The sequence below is a fragment of the Triturus cristatus genome, chromosome 4_1 (assembly GCF_964204655.1).
Source record: "Triturus cristatus chromosome 4_1, aTriCri1.1, whole genome shotgun sequence".
NCBI lineage: Eukaryota > Metazoa > Chordata > Amphibia > Caudata > Salamandridae > Triturus > Triturus cristatus.
The window spans coordinates 357,613,525-357,627,074 of record NC_140585.1 but is presented as its reverse complement, the minus strand read 5'-3'; the positions used below and the strand labels follow the sequence as shown (position 1 = coordinate 357,627,074).

Genomic DNA, 13,550 nt, shown 5'->3' with positions numbered 1-13,550 from the left:
CGGGCCTTCCTTCTTACCTGATGAGGCTCGGTGAAGGCTAGTTTTATATATTTTACTTTCCTTCACATTTCCTAATATTTCTTTTTTGCGCTGCGCCCTCACTCCTACTTCTAGCTCCACATTTGTGGATTTAGTATATCCAACATCATATTACAAAACATCCCTGAGCTCCTCCCTCTCAGAGAGGGGGTTGTAGCCCCCAGAGGAACTAGGTTTTTCCTCTGGGAGGAGAATCCCAAATGATGAAGCATGTCACCTTTGGTGAGTGAGGGATTTCGTCCTATAAAGGGATATGCCCAAAGATATATCTATTGGGCGTAGACATTGGTTGTGTTCCACTTTTCTGGTTAAGACTTTTATTAATGATTGGTCTCTGATAGCCTGGAGGTGTACCCGAGATTGGCTGATTCTCATTATCAGCACTGCCAAACGGGTCGCCGACACCATACTTGTTGAAATACAGGCTTTAGAAACCCAAATCAAAGTTACATTAACAGGTTCCCTCTTTAAAAAACAGAATAAAGAATGTAATAAATTAAATAAGGAGTTCAAAGACTCTGCATTGATGACAAAAATCAATAAATTCAAAAAGGATTTAGCGCGTTTCTCGATGAAGAAAGTTTATCCATACACAAGCGCTGACTACGTACATCCTCAATACAATCGACAGGGACGTAGACATGGTTCAGATTACTCCACTTCAGGGAGCGAGGGATGGTCCAGTGATTCGGACAAATCCAATCAGGGTGATTCTACAAATAGGGGAAACAACAGAAGAGGAAAAGGTTTTTGGAGAGGACAGCGTGGTGGCCCGCCGGTATTACCTCCTCCACAATGGTGGACCCCTGGTCCTTTCAACTATCCTCCTTTTCCGTCATTTGGTCAACCTTATCCCTATCCATCACAACCCCAAATGTATTCCAACCAGCCTTTTTTAGGATTTGGCTGCGGCCGGTCCAGAGGCAAGAGGCGACAACATCAAAATCAGGTCCACTGGGCAGACAACCCAGTGTCTTATCCTCGGGGTCCGATGGAGAACTTGGCAGGACCAAGCTCCAACACGACCTCGTGATAAATCTGAGCAGTAGGACTTTGAGTCCATATGAACTGTCCCTTTTGAATAAAGGATTGGGTTTTGTACCTTCATTCTGAGGAGATATCTTTGAAATCAAACAAGAACTAGCTCAGTTCTTTCGTAAGATTTGTTTGAATTTTTTCTTTCGTAAAGATTCCTCTATTTCTATTGACAACCAAGACATAAATACCGGTCTGAGGAACAAATCAACGTTTAATCCCCTAACTAGTCAGGTTCCTCCCCAAGTTCTCACTTTTGAAAAGGCCGTTACCACACAGGTCACGAACATCTGTACAACTGAGAGCAGACAATACCAGAACTTAAATAAAAAAAGAACGACAAGCCTTAACGTCACTCACTACTGATGAAACCATAATAATTAAGCCCGCAGACAAAGGGGGAGCTATTGTGATTATGGATACTGCCACCTATCGGACAGAGTGTTTAAGGCAACTCAATGATGTTCGCTCTTATCGTGTATTGAAAGAGGACCCGACTAGGAGATTACAACTCGAGATTAAGATCCTAGTGAATAAAGCTAACACAAATGGATGGATTACTACTAATGAGGCACTTTATTTGGTTAAAAACTTTCCTATTGTGCCATATTTTAATACACTACCCAAGGTGCATAAAAATCAGTTACCTCCACCTGGTCGTCCAATCATTTCGGGACTAGGCTCTCTACTAGAACCTTTGTCCTCTTTTTCTGATCACCTTCTACGACCTTTGGTTGAAAAGATGCCCACATATTTGAAGGACACCAAAGATATTCTTGTACTGGTGAGAGACTTGACCTTCGATTTAGAGACGGATTATCTTGTCTCTTTCGACGTCGAGTCACTCTATACGTGTATTCCTCAGGATGAGACATTATCTGTCATCGAAACTCTCCTGTTGGATAATCCTCCAGATTCCATTACACCGGTATCTATTATCATCGCATGTGCCAAATTGGCCATGAAAGAAAACTTTTTCCAATTTGAGGAACAGTTGTTCCTCCAGGTATCTGGTACATCTATGGGGAGCATTTTTGCTCCCAGCCTGGCAAATTTGTATGTCCACGTATTTGAGCTAGAACACATCTTTGGTATCAATAATCCATACAAAGATCATATACGTGTATGGAAGAGATATATTGATGATATTTTTGTAGTATGGCGTGGTTCTTAATCATCACTTTTGGAGTTCAAGATTTGGTTGAATAACTGCAATGCCTTCTTGAACTTCACATGTGAATACAGCAAGACCCAATTACCTTTTTTGGATATCTTGATTTCACCTTCTGAAGGAGATCTTATCACTGAACTGTATAGAAAACCCATGGCTAAAAATTCTCTTCTGTTGTATGACAGTTACCATCCGCAAGCTTTGCGTGACAATTTGCCTTTTGGACAATTTTTACGCGTCAAAAGGAATTGTTCATCTATTGAAAAGTATCAGGAACATGCTCTCAACTTGTCCAAACAATTACAAGTAAGACAGTACCCCAAAAAACTAGTAAAAAGATCTTACAAACGGGCCCTTAACAACAACCGTGAGGCTTTACTTGAACCTAGAATTGCGAAAGAGACTAACAACCGACTGACTTGTGTTCACACCTATTATAATTTCTCCAATCAAATCAAAAAAAGCATCTTATCTAATTGGAGAATTTTGAATATAGGTGATGAAACGCTACCACGACCCCTGTTTGCATTCAAGCGGAGCAGTAATCTGAGGGACCGGCTGGTACACACTCGTCCCCGTGTCCAAAAGAAAGGCAAACAGAACACCTTGTGGGGCCTTTCTCCAATACAAGGACACCATCCATGTGGGTCTTGAGCAGCTTGTTCTCATACATCCATCACAACAGAGATTGACATAGGATCTTCTAGGCCTTGGGTCCTTAAATGTCATACCAACTGTAACAGCGACAATTTGATCTATTTGATCACATGCCCCTGTCCGTTACGATATGTCGGGATTACCACACGACGTGTAAAAACACGCATCCTTGAACATAAAAGTACTATCCGTTGCGGTAGGGCCTCAACTAAACTGACCAAGCACTTTCTCACAATCAAACATAGTCCTAATGACTTAAAGTGGACAGTTTTAGAAACACCATTTATCCCGCCTCATCTCACTGACATCATTGCCTTCCTGTTCAGGCGAGAACAATGGTGGGTACATAAGTTACAGTCTGATACCTGTGGTTTGAATGATGAAATTCCTTGGCTGCTTTTGTAGACATCTGTCCAAACCTATATGTCAGGTACTTCTTTGATACACCTTCTTGACCACAGGGATAATAGTGGATATTTTGATGACCCTGTTTCACCTTGAAACATCTTCTCTACATTTGATGATACATATACTGATCACTGTTAAGACTTGGGTTTGTTCATTTCTAATTATTTTGAATTTGCCCATATAGTACAAAAAATTTTTTGGGGATATCTGCGATTGGTATTCCCTTTCCCCCTTTTTTTGTACTGATCTAACCGATTCATAAGCAGGCTTTACACACTTTCCATATATTTATACGTGGATTAATTACATCGATATGGAGGTGTGGCCATTTTTGCTGCACAATAAAGATCGAACAACACTTACAGAGTTGTCTGTTCTTTGCACATGCGCTTTGACGCACCCATGTTATTCATTGCAATGCGCATGCTTAAATAAATAGTTTTTCGCTACAGACATGCGCTGTAACCATGACCGTTCTATGCTGCTATTGGTTATATTTGGTCCAAGAGCGGTTTACGTTGTACCTGCGGATTGTATTGACATTGTGGTGCTTTCTTTTGTACTAATTAGACTTAACGACATCAATGGAGATCCCCTTTCCCCCCCTTTTTTGCACACACGCGTTGACATACATCGTAATGCGCATGCTCCAACAAACAGTGTTTTTTGCTACCGACATGCGTTCTAACTACGGCCGTTCTGTGCTGTGATTGGTTACACTTGTGACAAGGAGGGGTTTATAGAGGAAATGGTTTCATTGTCCCGGCACCTCCGGCCTCAGGCTCAATACGGCGCCGGCGTACCGACGGATAGGTAAGCCTTGCGAAGTCCTCCTGCTAACAATCGTGTTAAGCTTACTATTTTCAATTAGAGTTTCCTTGCCTGACTCATTTTTAATTAGTTTGTCTTCTGCTGAATTGATTTAGGCACAGAGATTACATTTTTGATTTTGAGTTGGCAATATGCTAGTGTTAGCTTTCATTACTACCAAAGGAGAGAGCATGCTCAACCATGTGATTACTGCATGGCCTCCAACATCTATTTTTTTCCTAATTCTGTTTTTTATTGTAAATACAGCGTGTAGCTTATTATTCAAGCGACTACACGAACATGGTTCCTGTTAATCATTCCATGGTTCACAATATTATTTTGTATTCTTAACATAGTGTCCAGCTCATTTTTTAAAGCACATTATGAGCTGCTCACTTTATATTCTCCTTTTTAACATAATATCAGTCTCCCTCAATTAATTTTGACTCCCTTTTTCACATGCTCATTCAAAGGGTTTAGAAATGTATATAATTATCCCACTTTGTATGTAGACATCCTTATTAACAATGGATTACAACCGTCTTTTCTAGAGCGGTGCTCCCTTCCTGAGTGGTTGCCAGGTTGAGGTGTGGCGATTTACCCAGTGCTCACGGGTAAGTCTATTTCATTTTTAAGAGTTTTCTCTTGTGGAACACCACTAGTTGTTAGTTACATTTATGTTTCTTACTTTTTAGGCAATTGTCACCAACTTTTGGACACACTGAAAGAGTGTCCTTTTTTGTGTTTCATGACACATTTCTTTTGCACGCAGTAGTATTACAGGTCCTGATGAAAGCCGAGCCTTCTTACAGGCTAGATGGCTGAAACATGTTGACCAATTGTTTCATCACCGCGGTCTAAAAATCTGTCAACTGTTGGTGCACGATTTTTTAATCCTGGCCAAGAACGTACTATATTAAAGTTTCTTCACGTTCCTGAGCTAGTTTTATATATTTTACTTTCCTTCACATTTCCTAATATTTCTTTTTTGCGCTGCGCTCTCACTCCTACTTCTAGCTCTACATTTGTGGATTTAGTATATCCAACATCATATTACAAAACATCCCTGAGCATCTCCCTCTCAGAGAGGGGGTTGTAGCCCCCAGAGGAACTAGGTTTTTCCTCTGGGAGGAGAATCCCAAATGATGAAGCATGTCACCTTTGGTGAGTGAGGGATTTCGTCCTATAAAGGGATATGCCCAAAGATATATCTATTGGGCGTAGACATTGGTTGTGTTCCACTTTTCTGGTTTGATTTAATTTTTGATGTAGTGGTTTCCACACTTTCTTAGCTTTTGATAGACCTCGGGGTTTTGTACTGTTATTTGCCTTTATGAAGTACTTCAACACTTCAATGTAACAGAAAATAGTTGTTAGATGCAACGGTTGTTTGGTCACACACACTAAAGGAAATCTAATTAACCACAGAAAACTTAGTTGCCAAACTCCAGACAAAAGAGAGTTTTTCTATTTGGCACTTCTACAACTCTTCAAGCCTTGGCGTGCTGAATCGGAACTACGCAAAGACTAGGACTGCCTCGAGGATTCTTTCAACGTTAGGAAATACAGTATTCCGTCTTTCCAAACTATTTGCAAATGTTAAATGATGAGATTGAACAGGAAGAAACAATTGCTGTTGAGATAGCTTAGAAGAGTTCACATAGCAGCCAATATTCTGGACCACTGAGTCAAGATACTATTGGACAACCAGCTTCAACAGCCATGAATGAAGTGGAAAGAGCAATGGGACAAGAGAGACAGGAAAGTGTTAATTTGGACCAGTTAGTTGGATAACTGAATGATTAACAGAAAGAAATTTATATGGAGGTAAAAGACAAAACAGAGCATGGATTCCTTCACACGAAAAAAGAATGTAAATGCTCATCATTTAAGCCAATACTAATATACATAGTGGACAAGCTGGCACCAGGAAAAGCTTTTTATGTGTGTTCGAATCCCTCCTGAGGCGGAAGCCGGGAGGTTGCTGTGCTACTTTGTAAAAATGTTATGTTCCTTGTATTTTAAAACTGCTTTGCCTACTTAGCCCGACCAGCTTGATCTACTAAGCGTTATTTTAAAAATTGTTGTAGTGATCAGCTTGATACAAATATACTTGTATTTTAATGCTGTGTGTAACGATCGGCTTGACTCACTAAGCCTTTTAAATTTGCACTTCACACTTTGTTATCCCCCGCTCTGCTTGGACCTCTCAGCGCAGTCTCAGCACCTCCCCACCCTCGTATTCTCACACTTACCGGGTCCGTCCCAGCCGACTCAGGCGCTGAGGACATTTCTCCATCCCCGGGCGAGATCTAAACCTCGGCGGCCATCTTAGGTTGGGGAAAGCGTCAGACGCTTCCCAGTGGACAGCATAAAAGAGGAAGGGCATGCCTCCGCGCAGCAGTCACGCCGGGTCCGCGCCGGAGTCGTGCCAGAGTCCTGCCCGTCAGTGCCAGGGAGGCCCCAGGAGCCAGGCATACCACTCCCCAAAATATAGATCCAGGTATTTCCAGGGAATTCATACTTCCTCTCAATATTCACTCTATACATTGTTACAATGTTCTGAACCCTGACACATGGGTAGGCCCAGTCGGCTGTCAGCACTGTAAAGCTACATTTGCCCCAGAACCAGCACCCAATGATAAACCGTGGCCTATTGTCAAGGGGGGCTCATTAATGCTAGGTCTCTGTGCAAGAATGCTCTACACATCCATGACCTAATCATGGAGGGGGATTTAGATTGGCTCCTTATCACAGAAACCTGGCTAAAGGCCTGGTGCAATCCGGATATAGCAGTGGCCCTCCCGCAAGGCTTCTTAATTCAACATCTGGAAAGGCAGAAGAAACGGGGAGGAGGGCTGGCCATCATCTATCGTGACACCATGAAATGTACCACGTATGAGCTACCAGATATCAAGGGTGCAGAGGCCATGGCCTTCTGTTTAAATATCCATGATTCTTTTACGTTCTCCGGTGCCCTGGTGTACCGTCCCCCGGGCCAATCCAAAGATTTCCTGGAAAGCATTGGTGATGTTCTGAGCGAGCTCACGCTCAGATTTGCTCACTTTACGCTGCTTGGAGATCTCAATCTCCATCTAGACTCCCTGGAAGGACCAGGGGTAGCCTGTTTCATGGACATAATCAGCGTCCTCGGCCTTAAACTGATGACGCAGGAACCTACTCATACCGCAGGCCACATACTAGACTGTATTTGCTCCAACTCAGACGCTTTGACGATCAAACCCTCTAGCATCCAAACCTGGTCAGATCATAAATTTGTCCCTTTTGACCTGTCACTGGGAAACAATGCTCCAAGGAAAACCACTAGGAAAATAACCCGGAGTTCCAAACCTGACTGGAAAATATCACTCACCCAGCCAGATCTCTTAGGGAAAGCAATAAAGAGCAAACCCACACTAACTGGCCACACCTCGACAGACAACCAGCTGTTCTGTGAATGGATCATGTCACTTAGCAAGCCCTCAGATCCAACGAGCTCAAAAAACAATTCATGCGGTATGAAAAATAAAAAGAGTGCCCCATGGTTCTCACAAGCGTTAAAAGTGGAATTAGGCGAAGTTAGAACGTTGGAACGAAGGTGGCGTAGAAACTATGAGGCCAACGATTGTAACATCTATAAAGCAGCCCGGAGGCAGTACCATGCTTCAATTAAGCTGGCAAAAAAAGCTTATTACCTAGAGGCCATTTCCTCTTCTGATAATGGACAGAAAGAAATCTTTAAGATCGTAAATAGTTTCACCAACCCCAGAGCCCTCTCACAGGAAATCCCAACATCCGTGCCCCTCTGTAACTCCATTGCCAACTACTTTGAAAAGAAAATCCTAGACATTGTCAAGGACTTTCCAAAACCGATACTGACCGCCTCAGAAACTGAAAGGATGGAGTCAATCAAGGAAAACACCAATATGCCCTGCTTTAACGCATTTGACCTAATCTCCTTAGAGGAGTCTCATCAGGCCATTCTATTGAGTAAATCCGGATCTCCTTTCGACCCCTGCCCCCCTTCGTTCCTACAAGCCTTGGTTAACGAGGTGAACCCCATCATCAACAGCATTATCAATTCCTCACTCTCCTCGGCTGAAATCCCTAGCGAATGGAAACTAGCAGCCGTCAAGCCCCTCCAAAAGAATCCCCTGTCTGATCCGACTATCCTCTCCAACCTACGTCCCATTTTGCTGCTCCCTCTGTTGTTTAAACTGACTGAAGCATTTGTCAACAAACAACTCACAAAATTTCTGGAAGAAAATAACATCCTGCATGCCAACCAATCTGGCTTCAGGGCCAAACACTCAACCGAATCCGCCCTTCTATTCACGGCAGAGACCCTGCGAACGGCCATGGACCAAGGGAAGAAGGCCGTCCTGATCTTACTTGATCTGTCGGCGGCCTTCGACACGGTCTCGCACACTATCCTGATTGACCGTCTATTTAACTCAGGGATAAGAGAGGTAGTGCTGACATGGTTCAAAAATTTTCTTGGCCAAAGACGTCAAGTCACTATACTAGGGGAATTCAGCTCTGAGGAAAAATATATCAGCGCAGGGGTCCCTCAGGGCTCTAGTCTGAGCCCTGTACTTTTCAATCTATACATGGTCCCACTGATTGAGCTTATTTCCTCCTATCAGATCAGCACAATATCATACGCTGATGATACACAGCTCATCCTGGTGCTGGGCAGAGAGCTGCCTGGAGCTGAAGAAAACCTCAAATACTGCCTCACTGCTACTTTCGAGTGGATGAAGTGCAACCACCTCAAATGTAATTCGGGGAAAACTGAAATTTTGCCTTTCGGTCCACAAAATCTGTTCTCGCCCAAACAGTGGTGGCCTGAAGATGCCGAAGCTCCCCCAAACACCATCTCCTCTGCCCGTAACTTAGGCATTAAGTTCGATGACGCTCTGTCATTTAAGCAACAAGCAGTGGTCGTGGCCGGCACCTGTTTTCACATCATCAGAACCCTCAGAAAGTTTTTTGACCTCCTCCCCCTCCCAGCATGAAAAACGGTAGCGGTTGCACTCATAACATCTAGACTGGACTACTGCAATAGCCTGTATGCAGGAGCAAATAAATCCGTGCTCCACAGACTGCAGATGGTCCAGCACGCAACCGCCCGCCTGGTCCTTGGCTGGCCTAGGAAGTCATCTGCTTCGGCTGCACTCAATGACCTTCATTGGTTACCAATACATAAGCGTATCTTATTCAAAATCCTGGTTATCACTTTTAGAGCCTTTCACTTACAGGGGCCCAGGTATCTGTCGAATGGCTTCAGACGCTATCTGCCTGCGCGTAGCCTAAGGTCCTCCAATCAAAACCTACTAGTGACCCCTAAATTCAGGCTCACCAATAAGGGTGGGAAATCCCTGGCTGTCATTGGTTCCAGGGCGTGGAACAAACTGCCACCACAGCTTCGGCAAATCTCAACAGAAAGGCTCTTCAGGAAAGCCTGGGTTTTCTCCCTTACAGACACCGCCTGTAAAGCCCTAGTATAAAGTGCACAGGACCCTTCGAACGACATCAGTTAGCCAACATGTTCCACCTAGGTTGGCACCAAGCGCCAAGATGCTCCTTGGAGTGATAGCTGCGCTATACAAATGTATTTTCCATTCCATTCTATTTAAAGTTCTCACCGGCGACCTACAGAGAACTACAGAATAAAATGTATTGTGTGTAGTAACAGCACCAACTGGATTAACTACTCACAACATTAAAGGATTTACTTAACATCGACTACTTATGATACCTGTTGAACATGATAAACTGGAATACCAGAATTTATACTGTGAAGATTGTATAGCATTGTCCCGAGTTCAGTTTGTTTTTGGTTGATTTTGATGACAGGAAAGATAGTGCCGATGCAAGTTGTGTCAGAGAGTACAATCGGTTAAGAAGTGCATACGCTCCTCATTTAGGACAGTATCCCATTTATTTAAAAAAACGGATAGTCTGTCAAAAGCAGAAACTCGCAAAAGAATCTACAGATGTTGCTGAAGAGAAGGAAAAGAAGGAGAACAAGAACGGTGTTAAGAAGAAAAAACTGGAGAATAAGGGAGAAGTAGGTTATCAGTTGTCAAACACTTCTGGTGTCAACTGCTATGCAAATGTTGTTCTCAATGTACTGTTTCATTTACCACATCTTATGAATGTAATTGAACAGAAACCACAGAAGAGATTATGTTCTGCACTGTCTGGTTTGCTGCAACGTTTACATAGTGAAAGGACTGTAATACATTGTGCTTCCGGCATTCAAGATCTAGTAGATATATGTAGTGGATCAATATTATTTACTTAGAATACCTAACAAGATGCACAGGAGTTTATGATGGTCATCCTTGGAGTTTTAGAAGAAGAAGAAATAGGCACTGATGACTAATTTGGACTGAGTTACACATGGAACCAGGAGTGTGAAGCTTGCTCTTTTACCTTTATTACTCTGCCCAATAAATTCTGGGCGATTTCTGTACTTAACACTACCGGATTCCAAAACTGTGTCTTTCGACAGATTGATCAAAACAGCTAACTAAAATATGGCCTGCCCGAATTTCAGTTCAGATGTCTATATTGCAGATATGAATAAGTGGAAAATACCTTATATTAATGAAACAACGATGCAGAGCAGAAGGGTCTAAATTGGAAACCGAAATTACAAACTTAAAAACAGGACAAATATCAATTTCTGGAAGAACTTATACTACTATGGCCATCATCTTTCATGAAAGGACTTAATATAACATCTGGACACTATACTGTTTATATAAAGAATGAAACTGGATGGACGGAAAGTGATGACAGCATCCTTAAATTCAAACAAAAACTGCCTTTCAAACTTCCAAATTCTTACCTCTGGTTTCTTCAACCAAAAATCTAAGAAGGATTTCTGATTAACAAAAAGTGCTGGACAGTATTTCTTTGACATGGATCGTAAATATTTAAGACCTCATTCGGCCTACCAGGGGTAATGTTTTCAAACGGATCTTTAAAATTCAATACGATGATGTATTATACTGTTACAGCATAAGCAATGTGTACTGTTTTGTTTCTGAAATTTTGTAAACATAACACTAACTTATATTCATGGTCTTTTTCAACAGTGGCTGGAGTTATAAGTCTTTAGATGCGTCAACATTCGTGTAGTGCCACACGAATATTTCTTTGATGTACCCCTGGGGAGGGTCTTCATGCATAAACAGCGCTTGACATGCGTTACCAACACTTTGTTTTGCCTGGAGGGAATGGTGAAAATTCCCATGCAATTGTTTTCCGCTTTGCTCGAGGTTGCTCCTCAAAAGAACTGTGTTCAACAGGGTGTGGGAACTGATCCTCACTGCCACCTGGTGCCATTTTATTTGGAAACAATGAAAGCGAAAATAGCAGGTGCTGAATTGAGAAAAAGTTTTTTTTTTTTTAAATCTTTGATTGTTTTTTTCTTCACTGTTCAAGGATGAATCTTTATACAGTACATTGATTATGGTGGACAAGTATAAAAGCTAAGAACAGTTAAAAAAAAAAAAAAGGGAAACAGTTTTCTATAGTGTGAAATACTACTACAGCATACAAAAAGTTGACTGTTTTGTTTATCCTATGAACTTATGCATTGCAGAAACTAGCAGATTATTGTAGATTTTTGTAAGAAGTAATATTACCTTATATCTATGTTCATTTGGTTTTGAAATAGATGAATTACACTATCTATTGGAATTAAACTGTACACCAAGAGAGACTGTTATACAGCCACTCATACACCCAGTCACTCACCCATACAGGCACTCACACACCCACCCACCAACACAATTAGTAACACACTGACTCACTTATCAATACAGGTTCTACCACATGCACTCACTCACTCATACAGATACTCACACACCCACTCACTCGCTCATACAGCTAACGCACCCATTCACTCACTCATAGACGAACTCAGTCACCCATACAATCACTTAAACACCCAGTCAGTCTCCCACGTAACCCCTGATACCCAATCACTCACCCATTGAGTTACAAACACACCTACTCATTCACCCATACAGCCACTCATACCCCTACCCATACAGGCACTAACATACCCACTAACTAACCCAGTCACTATACACCCAACTCAGTCACCTTTACAGCTACTAACACAGCCAGTCAGTCACCCATACAGCTAGCGACATACACACTCAATCTCTCATCCAGTCACTAACAGTCAGTCATTCACCCGCACAGGCACTCACACAATCACTGCCTCACCCACAGACATTCACACACCCACTCACTCAGCCATACAGTCACTCATACACCCAGTCAACCACTGATACATCCAATCGCTCACCCATACAGCTATAAACACATACACTCACTCACCCAAACAGTCACTTATACATCCACTCATTCACCTATACAGCTACTAACACAGCCAGTCAATCACCCACACAGCTAGTGACACACTCACTCAGTCAGTCTCACACAGGCACTCATCCACCTGTACAGGCATTCACATACCCACTCACCATCCATTAACTCACCCATAGTCACTAACACACACACACACTCACCCATATCGCTATTAACATTTGCACTCACCCATACAGCCACTCACTCACCCATACAGCTTCTAACACATGCAGTCACCCACCCATACAGCCATTCACACACCTACTCACAGTCATTCAGCCACTTGCACCCAGTCACCCATACGGTCACTGACACACCCACTCCCTCACCCTTACAGCTATTAACAAACCCACTCACCTATACAGCCACTCACACACCCACCCACATACTTACCCATACAGCCACTGTCAAACCAACTCACTTACCCACACATGCATTCATTCATTCAAACACGTACACATCCAGTTACTCACTCATGCATCCACTCACTATCACAGAAACTCATTCATTCATACTCTTTGTTAAACGTACACACACACATACAGTTTATCTTTTTGAAACCAAGAAAAGTGGTTCTAACAAGAATCTTATTTTTGCGAACTTTTTTTTTTAGCTTTTTAAGATCATATTTTGTTTTTGAGAAATAAAAAGGCAACTGGAAAAAACTCAAAACTGGGGATACAAGTGTCATTGAAGAAGAAAAAATAACAATTTTGGTGATTTGCTGCCTCCAGAACTTCAGCAACCAATTGTTCCCGACAGAGAGGACTTTTTTACAGTCTAAACAAAATGTCCCAATTCTTGGGAGCCCTGAGAACTTCTTAGGGAAATGCTGCTCAACCTCAGTAGGTACAGGATCCCTGGCACAATTGGTGGCGCACCTGATGTTGTCACGTCTGCTGCACTGCACTTCCTCTGGGCATTAGTCAAGTGGTTGTTGTGGTAGGTCTTTAGGTGGGTCAGCATTCTTGTTGTGCTGCAAGCAGGAGTATTTCTTGGATGTACCCCTGGACAGGGTCTTCTTGCACAAAGAGCA

At 42.5% G+C, this 13,550-nt stretch overlaps 1 protein-coding gene and 1 long non-coding RNA gene across 2 annotated transcripts in view; one reads left to right on the top strand and one right to left on the bottom strand.

The window, feature by feature from the left end:
- LOC146854942 (uncharacterized) overlaps window positions 1-13,550 on the top strand; it is a 206,188-nt gene that overhangs the window by 59,920 nt on the left and 132,718 nt on the right. The window contains exon 2 of the long non-coding RNA XR_014981256.1: window positions 4,672-4,734. This is a non-coding gene — a long non-coding RNA (uncharacterized LOC146854942). The remainder of the gene's footprint in view (window positions 1-4,671; window positions 4,735-13,550) is intronic.
- ETFBKMT (electron transfer flavoprotein subunit beta lysine methyltransferase) overlaps window positions 1-13,550 on the bottom strand; it is a 164,689-nt gene that overhangs the window by 20,559 nt on the left and 130,580 nt on the right. The gene's annotated exons all lie outside the window — the stretch shown is intronic.